Genomic DNA, 13767 nt, shown 5'->3' on the forward strand with positions numbered 1-13767 from the left:
TGGGGCCATCAACCAAAATGGATCAGTGTAAGGGGGCATACACTATGGAGCATCTTATGGGGTCATCAACCATAATGGAGCAGTGTACGGGGGCATACACTATGGAGCATCTTATGGGGGCCATCAACCATAATGGAGCAGTGTACAGGGGCATACACTATGGAGCATCTTATGGGGGCCATAAACCTTTATGGAGCAGTGTACGGGGCATATGGATGGGAGATGCAAATTAAAGAATTGTGGTGCAGGATGGGAGCAGCACATGACAGAATGGGGGTGCAGGGTGGGTGCAGCACATGGCAGGATGGGGACGCAGGAAGGGAGCAGCACATACCAGGATGGAGACCATATATTTACATATACATACACACACACATATGAGAGAGGAAAAAAATAGAAACAGCATCAATACTACCGCAGTTGTGGTGATATATGAAGACCTCTTCTTCTGCAGTTCAGCCACGCCATCATGACAGCCAGTGTAGCATGTAAAAATAGTGAGAGACTCTTCAAGATGATTGCTTTTGGGTAGATTTTACCTTTTTAGATGCAAAATTCCAGACATGGGGTTAAAGCTAATAGCAAGCCTCCATAAAGCCATCAGCATTGCTGTAGACAAGCAGCAGGGGGCTGTGTTTGGGTGTAGTGTGGTGCTCCTCAGGGTGCCCGTGCATTCCTCATTGTCATTATTGAGTCGGGTATATTTGGGGTTGTTACCACTTTGGGCGCGGAGCATTATATTGTGCATTTTATGCGGTTTTGTCGGTATTCAGTACGTTGCACACTATTCCGAGTTGTGTTTCCTTATTAAGCCTGTATACGTAGCTAATGCTTTCGTAATTAACCCACATATGAAGATGCGGAGTCCCGGAAGATGGAACTAATGATGATTGACAGCATTTTAGCAGCTTGTGATGCCGGGCCGGAGTGATATTGTATTGCCAGGATGCTAATAGATGTGAGCTAAGGATTTCTCTTCCTGGCTGCTGCTGACCTTGCACTAATGACATTTCTTTGTTAATCTAGGTTGATTTGCATACACAGAGACTAGTGTTTTATTGCAGATGAAGCGGTGTATTATGACAGGCGGTGGCCACAGACACCGCCCGCTATTAGGCCCATTCACATGTGGCAGTAGTGGTTACAATTTGTCTGATCTCCAGTGCTCGGAGCCATTTATTCCCTAAATGCACACATCAAATAGAGAACGGACTGCGTTTATCAGAGCTGAGTGTAAATACATAAAAATGATCATTAGCGTCATCAGTAAAGGTTGCCCTCATTTACAACACGTGGGGAAACATTAGAAAATGGCAGCAGAGAAGTGATGATGCCGATGTTATATCAGATATTCACGTCGATCCACCACATTGCCTAGAGCTCCTCAGGGGTTTGATCAATTGCTACATCTAGAGGAACATTTAGACATTAGATGGCTCTTCCTGCCAGAAGGGATTGTCATTTATATAGGGGATAGAAATTACGGTAGTTTGTTTTTTTAATGGTAAAAACCCAGCTTGTTCAAATTCCAGTTTCCCCAGACTGGAGACGTTGGATTACAGTCAGACTTTGCCTTCAGGGCTCCCATACCTAGTAGATGAATGTCTGAAACCTGCATATTGTGCAGGATTGTCTGACCATCTAAGGCTACGTTCACATTAGCGTTGCGCGCCGGTGCGTCGGTGACGCAATGCACGACGCATCAAAAAACGCACGCAAAAACGCTGCGTTTTGCGACGCGTGCGTCGTTTTTTGACGAAAATCGGACGCACAAAAAATGCAACTTGTTGCATTTTCTTGCGTCCGACGCTAGCGTAGAAAACGACGCACGTGTCGGAAAACGCAACAAAAAAAGCACGCGTCCCCCATGTTAAACATAGGGGCGCGTCGCCGCTGCGTCGCCGACGCAACAGCGACGCACATTAGCGGAACGCTAATGTGAACGTAGCCTAATGTGTATAAAAGCCACCCAAATGTCAACACAGATGTCAGGAAGACAAGGATCCGAACTTTTTGTTTTCCCAGGAGATGAGCTGCAGGCTGAAGTCTGAAAGCTGCTTTCTCCCCTCTCCATGTTCGGCTACAGCTATCTAAGGTGTTTATGCACCTTTCGACTATGGCTGACAGTATATTCTATCAAAATCGCAGGGTGGCAAGACAAAAAAATATCATATACAGGTGCATCTCACACAAATCGAATATCATCAAAAAGTTAATTTCAGTTCTTCAATGCAAAAAGTGAAACTCCTATATTATATAGTCATTACAAACAGAGTGATCGATTTCAAGTGTATGTCTGTTAATGTTGATGATTATGGCTTACAGTCAATGAAATCCTGAAAGTCATTATCTCAGTAAATTAGAATACTTTAATAACACCAGCTTGAAAATGATTTTAAAATCAGAAATGTTGGCCTACTGAAATGTATGGTCAGTAAATGCTCTCAATACTTGGCCGGGCTCCTTTTGGATCAATTACTGCATCAATGCGGTGTGGCATGGAGGCGCTCAGTCTGTGGCACTGCTGAGGTGTTATGGGAGCCCAGGTTGTTTTGATAGCAGCCTTCAGCTCATCTGCATTGTTGGGTCTGGTGTCTCATCTTCCTCTTGACAATACTCCATAGATTCTCTGTGGGGTTAAGGTCAGGCATTTACTGAACATACATTTCAGTAGGCCAACATTTTGGATTTTAAAATCATTTTCAAGCTGGTGTAATAAAGTATTCTAATTTACTGAGATAATGACTTGGTTGTAAGCCATAATCATCAACATTAACAGAAATAAACACATGAAATAGATCACTGTTTGTAATGACTATCTAATATACGAGTTTCACTTTTTGTATTGAAGAACTGAAATAAATTAACTTTGTGATATTCTAATTTTGTAAGAAGCACTTGTATGTATTTACGCGTGGAGGATAAGTCCTATATACGATAGTCTCTGCTGTGTGTGCAGGGAATTGTGCAAACCCCATTGGCCTAAATGTGATCGTCGCAGAAAATTCTTCAACAAATCAGCAGAGGGAATTGTCCTTAAGTGCCCGTGCACACGTTGCAGACTTGTCGCTTTTTTTTTTTTTTTCTGTGCAGATTTGTCACAAAATCTGAAGGATTGAGAATCCTGAAGTCTCACACACGTTGCTGCTTTTTGTCGTGCAGATTTCACTCATTGTGGGGAAAAACCTGCACCAAAAACGCAGAAAAATAGCGCATGTTGCGATTGTATTCTGCATTTTTCCTGCCAAGAGATGCAGAAATTCAGACCCTGAAGCGCCCCATAACATTAGACTAAATGGTCTGAACCCTCTGATACTTTTGGTGGCGAGAAGAAAGGCTGCGAGCTATGTAACGTGTATGGAGAGCTGGCTGCAGACGAGTGCTGCCCGGACATGGCTCGTCGTGCGGTGACGCCAGAGTCTGCAGCTATTGGGGCTGTCGAGTGTCTGACTCCACCAGTCCCGTATTGATGATCTATCCGGTAATTAGTTGTAAGGTCCTGTGCAACCTCAGCGCTGGATGTGTAGGATTGTATGGGGTCTGTGGCCACAATAAGAAAATAAAATACATCATGAATATAATTTGCATACTAACTACTTACCGTAATAATTAGTTCTGTATACCTGGGGTGGCCGCTCCTGTAAAACGACAGGAAGTTCCAATTTTCCACCCGTGCTTTCTCCATCAGCCCCTCTTGTACTATGCACCATTCACTTATATAATTAAAGTAGTCGTCCGACTGCCACGAACAAATTACATTTTACTCAGTAGATCTTGAAATAATAACTTCCACAAACCAACGTTCCTGTGCTGAGATAATCCTATAAATGTGTGCTGCTATATACCGTTATTTGCTGTGTCTGACCGTACAGAACTGCTCCAGTGGTTGCCCCATGAACAAAGTACATTTTAATTAGTAGATCTTGGAATATTAGTAAGTTCTACAATTTAATGCCTAAAAAATGTTCCTGTGCTGAGAGGATCTAATAAAATGGCTCTACGTACTGTGTCCGATCACTCTGAGCTGCTCCGGTTCATGGGTGGCACGTAACACCGTTCCTGACCGAGGGGAGGGGGACGCACAAGTCACTGATGATAAGGTAGTATAAAGACGAAACAGCAAGTGGGTGCAGCTACTGCTTACTGAGGTAAAGTATTTCCCTGCCAGTTTAATCACAGGAGTGAGTGTTTCTGCCGCGTCTCCAGCCCTGAGGTCACCAAAAATCAAGTTATTGACTTAGGAGCTCCAGCAGCTGCTGCGCTTATGCCACTGTGTCTTGATTTATGGTGAATTCACGTCTGAAAACACTCACTCCTGTGATAAAACAGGCAGAAAAATGTGTTGCATAAGGATGCAGCAGCAGCAGCGATCATTGCAGTTTCGTCTGTATACTCACTTATCATAAGTGATGTCCGCTTCCTCCTCCCCTGCCCAGGAGATGTTATGTGCTGACCATGAACTGGAGCAGCCCTGCATTGTCGGAAGCAGCCGTTTTACAGTACATAGTCCGGTCACATTTATAAGATTATCTCAGCACTGGAACATTTTTAACCCATTAAACTATGGAACTTCCATTACTCCAAGATCTATAAATTGAAATGTACTTTGTTTCATGGGTAAAAAAACCCTTTTAAAGGGCTTGTCCGGCCTCTGTGATTGCAGACTTGTGAATCTTCACAGCGTGCAGTGTGTTCTCAGTCAGAATTCTCCAGTGCCTGTGAAGGACACACGTGTATTGAGGAAGGCCGGACATGTCTACTTGAAATGTAGCTTGTGTCTTGGGCAACCCCGGCATGTGCTGTGGCTGTGTAACAGCGGAGAGACATGCAGCCGCGGGGACTAGAACATATTATTCCAGCACGCCGAAGACACACTGTAGGCACCCGAGCATGCTCAGATAACACCTTATCCCAGCACATTCTCACATCACTAATGGGCATCTGTCTTGGTGAACATCTCGCATTAGCTCCATGCTCTTCTGTGTCTGGCCTCCTGGCCGCGCTCACTCTGTGCTCCGTCTATGGCGTGTGGTATAGGCCTTGTATAAGAATCCTGTTCCATAACCACATCCCACTATCGTATTTATAACTTCAATATCTTGGCTCCATTTTGCCCAAAAGCTGCAGTCACTATATATCGGTTGTGTCCGGCTAAATAAACATTTCTTCCTCCTCCAGCAGGTCTCTTCTGATGAACGCTGCTGAATTTTGATGTGTATAACCTTGTCCTGCTTCTTCCCAGTTGACCAAGACAAATGGCTTTTCTCGTTCAGTTCAGCCGGCTCTTCCATTATAGCCGACTGCTATTTTCACAGTTCACTCTCTGGAAATGTTCGTGCGTGTAGTTCTAAAGTAATATTGTAAGCAAGTCATCTAGCCCGATCTATAATGGCTGTGTCCTTGGGAGCCCGTGGGTTGACCAGATATTCTTGTAGAGATATATACCGTGTATAATTTTTCTTTTTCTTTCGCTTTTAGCAGTTTGTAAAGAATATTAAAGAGCTCTTTAATTGTGTTATTATATAAATAATACAGGGATCTTTTTAAGGTGTGATGATTTATTGCTAAGTGATGCATAATCTTTGGGGTCTGGCCTCTGCCGACAATGTCCAAATCTACTGTGGTATTTAACCCTTTATCCCCCCCCCCCATGAAGCATTATCTCGTGAAGTCGAACTCCTATGCACGTACGCTTTGACCCTCTACTAGCTGGAATGGAGAGTCACCCTGTGCTAGTGGCTCCATTTCTGCTAGACATTGGCCAATCCGTGTTTTAAGAAGGCAATTCATCGGAATAATGACTGCCACATAGTGATGAGCGAACGTGCTGGGATGAGGTGTTATCTGAGCATGCTCGTGTGCTAACTGACTGTCTTTGGTGTGCTCAAAAAATATGTTCTAATCTACACAGTTGCATGTCTCGCGGCTGTTTGGCAGCCATAAAACGTGGGATTGCCTATTTGTTCTACAGTAGTGATGAGGAAATATACTCGTTACTCGAGATTTCTCGAGCACGCTCGGGGGTCCTCCGAGTATTTTTTTTAGTGCTCGGAAATTTAGTTTTTCTTGCCACAGCTGAATAATTTACATCTGTTAGCCAGCATAAGTACATGTGGGGGTTCCTTAGCAACCAGGCAACCCCCACATGTACTTATGTTGGCTAACAGATGTAAATCATTCAGCTGCGGCAAGAAAAACTAAATTTCCGAGCACTAAAAAATACTCGGAGGACCCCCGAGCATGCTCGAAAAAACTCGAGTAATGAGTATATTCGCTCATCAATATTCGACAGCCGCACCACATGCCGGGATAGCCTATTTGTTCGACAGCCGCACCACATGCCGGGATAGCCTATTTGTTCGACATCCGCACCACATGCCGGGATAGCCTATTTGTTCGACAGCCGCACCACATGCCGGGATAGCCTATTTGTTCGACAGCCGCACCACATGCCGGGATAGCCTATTTGTTCGACAGCCGCACCACATGCCGGGATAGCCTATTTGTTCGACAGCCGCACCACATGCCGGGATAGCCTATTTGTTCGACAGCCGCACCACATGCCGGGATAGCCTATTTGTTCGACAGCCGCACCACATGCCGGGATAGCCTATTTGTTCGACAGCCGCACCACATGCCGGGATAGCCTATTTGTTCGACAGCCGCACCACATGCCGGGATAACCTAACAGCCGTGAGACCTGTAGCCGCAGGGACTAGAATATATTATTAGAGAACGCCGTAGTCCTTCTGTTAGCACCCGAGCATGCTCATATAACATCTTATCCCAGCACGTTCTCTCATCACTACTGCCACATAATACAACAGGAACCCCACAGCGGCTATTATTCTGCCCAGAAATATCAGCTGTTTGCTGGGGCAGTCCTTGTTTTTATTGACCTCATTCATTGTGGCAGGGTTAATCTCTTCTCTACAGATGTTCTTCTTGGTTTTGATTTGACAGCGCTTATCCCGGTGTGTATTGCGTTCTGCCCTTACCACATCCCTATTACGGCTCCGGACCCTGGCTGTATATACATTGCACCGCTTCCTGTTCCCCAATGAATAGTGTTTACTTCCGCCCTCGCTAAGTGCTTTACTCCCACTCGTCCTTATACCATCAGACTAGTTTTACATGTCAGACCGCTCATTTTCTGTTTTGAAACACCTGATGGTGCAAAACATGAGCGTTACGTAGTGTATTTAAGAGCCATCAATCATCCGCGTTATGTCGGCTTATGTAATTGCACACTCCTCTGATAATAGCTGTGCTGGTTAATAAGTCTGCTGCTTTGCCTGGTAAATGGCTAATTAGAGGGGATGTACGGAGTATCTCTCTGCAGATTATTGTACGTTTAGTGCTCACTTATGGTCTAGGAAATAAATCTGTACATATCGCTTTGAGGTGCGTGTACAGTTTTAATGGATTGCCTTAGGAATCTTATGTATTAGACTAGATGGTGGCCCGATTCTAACGCATCGGGTATTCTAGAATATGCATGTCCACGTAGTATATTGCCCAGCCACGTAGTATATTGCCCAGCCACGTAGTATATTGCCCAGCCACGTAGTATATTGCCCAGCCAGGTTTGTCACAGGTGAAAAAATAATAAATAAACATATACTCACCTTTCCGAAGGCTCCTTGTTGTCCATGGCAGCTTCCGGTCCCAGTGTTGGTATGGATGCAGAACCTGTGATGCCGTTGTGGTCACATGACCGTGACGTCATGGCAGGTCCTTCTGCCATACCATCTTTGCCACCAGAAACTGCAGCGGAAGATGGCGGCCAGCGGGAGCCGCTCAGCGGACTACAGAGGGAGAGTATAGCAGGTTTATTTTTTTCATTTTTTTTTAACATTACATTTTTTACTATTGATGCCGCATAGGCAGCGTCAATAGTAAAAAGTTGGGGACACACAGGGTTAATAGCGTCGGTAACTGAGTGCGTTACCCGCAGCATAACGCGGTCCGTTACCGCCGACATTAACCCTTTGTTAGCGGTGACCGGAGGGGAGTATGCGGGCGACAGGCACTGACTGCGGGGAGTAGGGGGCGGCCATTTTTTTTCCGGACTGTGCCCGTCGCTGATTGGTCCCGGCAGCCATGACAGGTAGCTGGCGAGACCAATCAGCGAATGAATAACCGTGACAGACAGACAGAAAGAAGGACAGAAAGACGGAAGTGACCCTTAGACAATTATATAGTAGATGATTGTGTAATGCAACTTATAAATATTCCATCTTAAAGGGATTGTCTTGAAGACATTAGGCCCATACTATTAGACTATGCCACTGCCACCTATATCTGACCATTGGGGTTCTGTCCACAGCAACCCTCATTGCTCGTAGCAATATAGGAGCAGCTGCGCCAGGTAAGCGCCATAAGACTTCATCTCGTCTGTCTGTTCTGCTTGGCCTTTTTCCAGGTGGTTATATAGGCATCCATTGTAGTTAATACATCATGCAGCCACTTGGAAAAAGCCAGGTAACCGGGTTTCTTGCTGTCCTTTGGGGGTTCTGATATAATTTTTTTTTGGAAGTGATAGTGCTGCAAACTACTCCTTTTTTGTTAGCTGCTGGTAGGGCTGTGGAGTCTGAGTCTATTTTAGAGGAGTCCGTATAAAATGGACAGACTCCTACTCATAAAATATATAGAATAAATTGGGTTCAGTAGTTCAGTGCAGGATGTGTTGTAAAGGTTTTCGTAATTGTGAGAAAGTTATGAAAAGTTCTATAAATGTCTGCTCTATTTCTAATCTAAGGATCGCAGCTTTTAGTTAAGATGAATCTGTGCTGCACTTTATGTACATGCTCAGTAGTGACCGGTGCTGTGTAATCATAGGTGAGATGAATCTGTGCTGCACTTTATGTACATGCTCAGTAGTGAGGCAGGGATGTGGAGTCATAGGTGAGATGAATCTGTGCTGCACTTTATGTACATGCTCAGTAGTGAGGCAGGGATGTGGAGTCAGGTGAGATGAATCTGTGCTGCACTTTATGTACATGCTCAGTAGTGAGGCAGGGATGTGGAGTCAGGTGAGATGAATCTGTGCTGCACTTTATGTACATGCTCAGTAGTGAGGCAGGGATGTGGAGTCAGGTGAGATGAATCTGTGCTGCACTTTATGCACATGCTCAGTAGTGAGGCAGGGATGTGGAGTCAGGTGAGATGAATCTGTGCTGCACTTTATGCACATGCTCAGTAGTGAGGCAGGGATGTGGAATCATAGGTGAGATGAATCTGTGCTGCACTTTATGCACATGCTCAGTAGTGAGGCAGGGATGTGGAATCATAGGTGAGATGAATCTGTGCTGCACTTTATGTGCATGCTCAGTAGTGACCGGTGCTGTGGAATCATTGGAAGTCAAGGAAATTGAGGAGTCTGAGTCAGTGGTTTCACTTAGACTCCACAGCTGTAACTGCTAGAGAGATAACACAGAATCCCATCGCTGCCACCACATCTGTGGAACCTGCACCTCGCCACCCCGCCTGCCGTCATTGAGTCAGTCTGATCATAGTGCGGTATCCCTACTATCACGAGCGTGATGTTCCGCACCCCCTGGGGACACATAAGGTCTGCTTGGTACAATTTTACACAGATGCCCCCTGTTCACATAGGCCCAGCGGGGCACTGCGAGTGAGAGGAAGTGGACCACTCAGTCACTGATGTGGCATCACACTTGCTTCCACCCTGAAAGTTCCTTTTCACAAGCACCAGTGAAATAGATCGGGGTGGTAGATCTTTGCTAGCCTGGTAGGACTGCAATCATTTCCTCTTTAGATATAAGCCCGGTCCGTTAACAGGATTATATCGGGCCAAAACTAGACCCGGTAGCATGGAAAGTTAAACCGAGAATATGGCGTGAGATAAAAGAGCAGCCTAATGTTAAATTGTATATTTAATCACCTTAAGAGCACAACAGACAATACAGTGTGTGTGTGTGTGTATACAGACACACACACACACACACACACACACGTACACACGTAGGACAAAAGATATCCGCACATGGACCATGTCCATTACCTGGTGATGTTCGATTGTGTGTGCTGGGCCAAAGGGTCATGGGCTGCCAGCTGGCTCCTAGGTTCTTCACAGCACGTTAGGCTACGCTCACATTAGCGTCTTTGGGCGCAGCGTCGTTGACGCAACCCAAAACGCATGTCAAACCGCATACACAACGGAGCGTTTTTTGACGCATGCGTTGTCCTAAAATGTTATTCTTGACACAATTGAAGATAAACGCCCAAAAAAGTGTCTAGACACTATAAAGAGAAAGACCACCATTGGAATTTGTGTATTATATACCCTTGCAGAGATGAATTCCTCCCATTTTGCTTGTGTTTCTAGCATCAAGATGGAGCGTCCCATGGAGAGTATCTACATGAATAAGGAGTTGGATTTTGCCTTGGCTAATGCTTATGCTCTTGTCACTGTCTAGACACTTCATCACTCGTTTTTTACTCAAAAGGCGCATGCGTCAAACAACGCGGGTCAACGCAGTCACCTGCACCCTATGCGTTTTACATAGACACTAATGTGTTTTTTTGGCGCATTTACGACGCAAGTGCGTTGCATGCGTTGTTTACCGGAAATTTGTCTGGTGCGCCCAAATGACGCATGCGTCGTACAACGCTTGACAACTCATACCGGCGCATGTGCATGCGCCCCTCATGTTAAAGTTAGGGGCGCATGACGCATGCGTCGGTATCCGTCGACGATGCTGCGCCCAAAGACGCTAATGTTAACGTAGCCTTAATCGACATGGCCCCCACTGTGGAAGTGGGCCACATACATAATAGAGCAGGGGTCCCCAACCTGTAGCTCGAGAGCCACATGTGGCTTGCGGTCCCATGAATTGTGGCTCGCGGCTGTCTTCCAGCTTGGTGCATTTATTCCCCCCAAGTCTAGCAAACGGGTATGAGGTCAAATCTAAAAATGGTGAATTTTATGGGTAGGTCTGCACAGAAGATCTGGATGCACATATACTGGTCTTAGGGGTTTTGAGATGATTTAAGTATGGTACGCTGGAGACGAGATGACACTACCTGTCGGAGGAGGTGCCTGAAGGTGGATGTGACTGTGTGGTTGGAGTACTAGATGAGAGAAAACCGAATGGGGATATTGTGGGGACCTCTGGATCTAGGTATACTGTTTCAGGGTGATTTCTGTGGAAAAGCTTTGGTTATCTTTATACCCGTAAAGGGGGTTTTGGTTGCCACTACTGTGAGTGGGTCGGGAACCGGATGTGGCTCACGACCCTCTCGGAGCTGAATGTGGCTCTCAAAGTCAGAAAGGTTGGGGACCGCTGTAATAGAGAGAGACCACATGGCCATACACCAGCCTTTATCCCCTTCGGGTCACTCCCCTTCTGCCCTCTGGGCTGAAACTAGATCACCCACCCTTGCCTCTGTAGCTGAAACTCCAAAACCTAAGAGAGGTCATAATTCCTTAATAAACGGTTATTGGGAGGAGTTTTTTTTTTTTTTTCTAACTATGGTATATACTGCAATACTGTGGTGTAAGCGATCTCAAGATCACATGTTCAAGTCCCCTAAGGGAACTTTTAAAAATAAAGTTTGGCTCGCATTTGAGTGAAATGGAATTTAGCCTGGTGTATGTATGAGTCACAAGAAATGCCGTAAATGTATAATATATGCAGGACACGTACAGCACAGCCTTTGGAATGTCTTTCAACCCTTTTATCATTGTTTGATGCATAGGACAGCTGTAACTCAATTTAATTTAGTTGATAAATTTATTTTCTGTGTAATTTTTATTCATTTTTTTTCAAATCTTTACCTGTATTCAAAATGTAAAAATAAAATCTTGCTATTTTTACACCGGTCACTGGGGCTTTCATAGTTCCTTACTTCCTGTTTCAGGAAATGCACATGCACATTAGCAGCAAGGATCAGATACTGACCCTATCTGTGTTGATGCATCTGAGTGAGTGCAAAGGTCATTGTGCAGGGAGGGGGAGCAGGCAACCTGTGACTTCACCTGTTGTGACTTCTGGATCCGGTGTTATCAGCTGTATATCACGTGTATTCCTGGCTCTGATAGCCAGGAAGGTCATTGTGCAGGGAGGGGGAGCAGGCGACCTGTGACTTCGCCTGTTGTGACTGCTGGATTCGGTGTTATCAGCTGTATATCGCGTGTATTCCTGGCTCTGATAGCCAGGAAGGTCATTGTGCAGGGAGGGGGAGCAGGCGACCTGTGACTTCGCCTGTTGTGACTGCTGGATCCGGTGTTATCAGCTGTATATCGCGTGTATTCCTGGCTCTGATAGCCAGGAAGGTCATTGTGCAGGGAGGGGGAGCAGGCGACCTGTGACTTCGCCTGTTGTGACTGCTGGATCCGGTGTTATCAGCTGTATATCGCGTGTATTCCTGGCTCTGATAGCCAGGAAGGTCATTGTGCAGGGAGGGGGAGCAGGCGACCTGTGACTTCGCCTGTTGTGACTGCTGGATCCGGTGTTATCAGCTGTATATCGCGTGTATTCCTGGCTCTGATAGCGGCCTCCTGGAATTCTACCTGAAAGGTCAGGAAAAATGCGTCTAATTTTGCCCTAGTGGACAGTGAAAACTGCAAGATTAATAATTTTGTTTTCTTAATAAAGATCATGGTGTGGGAAAAAAAATGCATATTAATTAAAAAAAAAAAAAAAAAAAAAATCCTCGTGATCACTTCCCTTTAACCCTTGTTATTCCTTGTATCGTACCATTCATTGACTCCTCGCCCTGTGCAGACTCCACCTATTTGTAGCTTACCCGTCATTTACATGTATTAAGTGATGGCGCAGTAAGAAATTGTTGGAAGTAAAGGAGATGTTTCTTTGTGCAGAAATTGCCGTGTTGAGGAAAGATACTGATCACAGCAGATCTGTCATTCGCAGCCCAGCAGTAGACACATTGTTCGGATTGCTTTCTCTACACATTATCCTTCCCTTATTCTTCTCTTGCAAACGCTTTGATTACAAGACTCCTTTTTTTTTTTCACCCCTAACGAGCGCTGTGGACGCCGCCATGCAGTCTTGTGAAATTGACACATACATGTAAAACGACCAGGTGTTGTATTGTGGGCTGGGTATTAGAGGTTTAGTCTGGAGTAATCTGCATCTGGAAGACGACCACATGGTGCACCCACCGTGGACCCGCCAAACCGGTGTCCTAGGTGCTGTATGCCAGTGCTGGCCACATTTAGGGGAATTAATGATGTCGACCTGTCCGGTCGTTGGTCTGTGTATGGGAGCACTGGCCGTTGATGGCTGGGAGAGACGTCGATTTCTCATGTCTGATTTTGGACTACTGATGTATTGTTCTCACTGAGATAAGATGGCGGCTTTCACATAAAGAAACCGGGAGCGCTCGGCCGTGCGAACCCTCCTGTGTCTGGGAGAGTCGGCTGAGATGATGTCGGATGAACGACAGTCAACTAATGGGTATAGTCAGCCTTGGGGTGCGTTCACACTGACTAAATGGCAGCATGATAAGACCGCGGATCAGAAAACTTCTACCCATCAGCGGCCATTTAAATGCATATTTACGGATTAAGACTAAAGCACATGATGCCCACTGAGTGATCTATACCAGCACATAGGCTGGCAGAGTTCTCCTTGGAAGAGTCCTGTTTACACAGGATGACTCCAAGAACTGATTTTAGTTTCTTTTGTTTGTGTTTTTTTTTTTTTAATTTTATGTTGCACAAAAGATCATTTCACCTGATGATCAAGCGTTTTGCTCTTTCATTGTAAGATCGTCCAC

At 45.4% G+C, this 13767-nt stretch overlaps 1 protein-coding gene across 3 annotated transcripts in view; it reads left to right on the forward strand.

Moving 5' to 3' along the window:
- MTM1 (myotubularin 1) overlaps positions 1 to 13767 on the forward strand; it is a 78376-nt gene that overhangs the window by 48659 nt on the left and 15950 nt on the right. The gene's annotated exons all lie outside the window — the stretch shown is intronic.

Source organism: Ranitomeya imitator, chromosome 2 (genome assembly GCF_032444005.1).
Source record: "Ranitomeya imitator isolate aRanImi1 chromosome 2, aRanImi1.pri, whole genome shotgun sequence".
In the NCBI taxonomy this organism is placed as follows: Eukaryota; Metazoa; Chordata; class Amphibia; order Anura; family Dendrobatidae; genus Ranitomeya; species Ranitomeya imitator.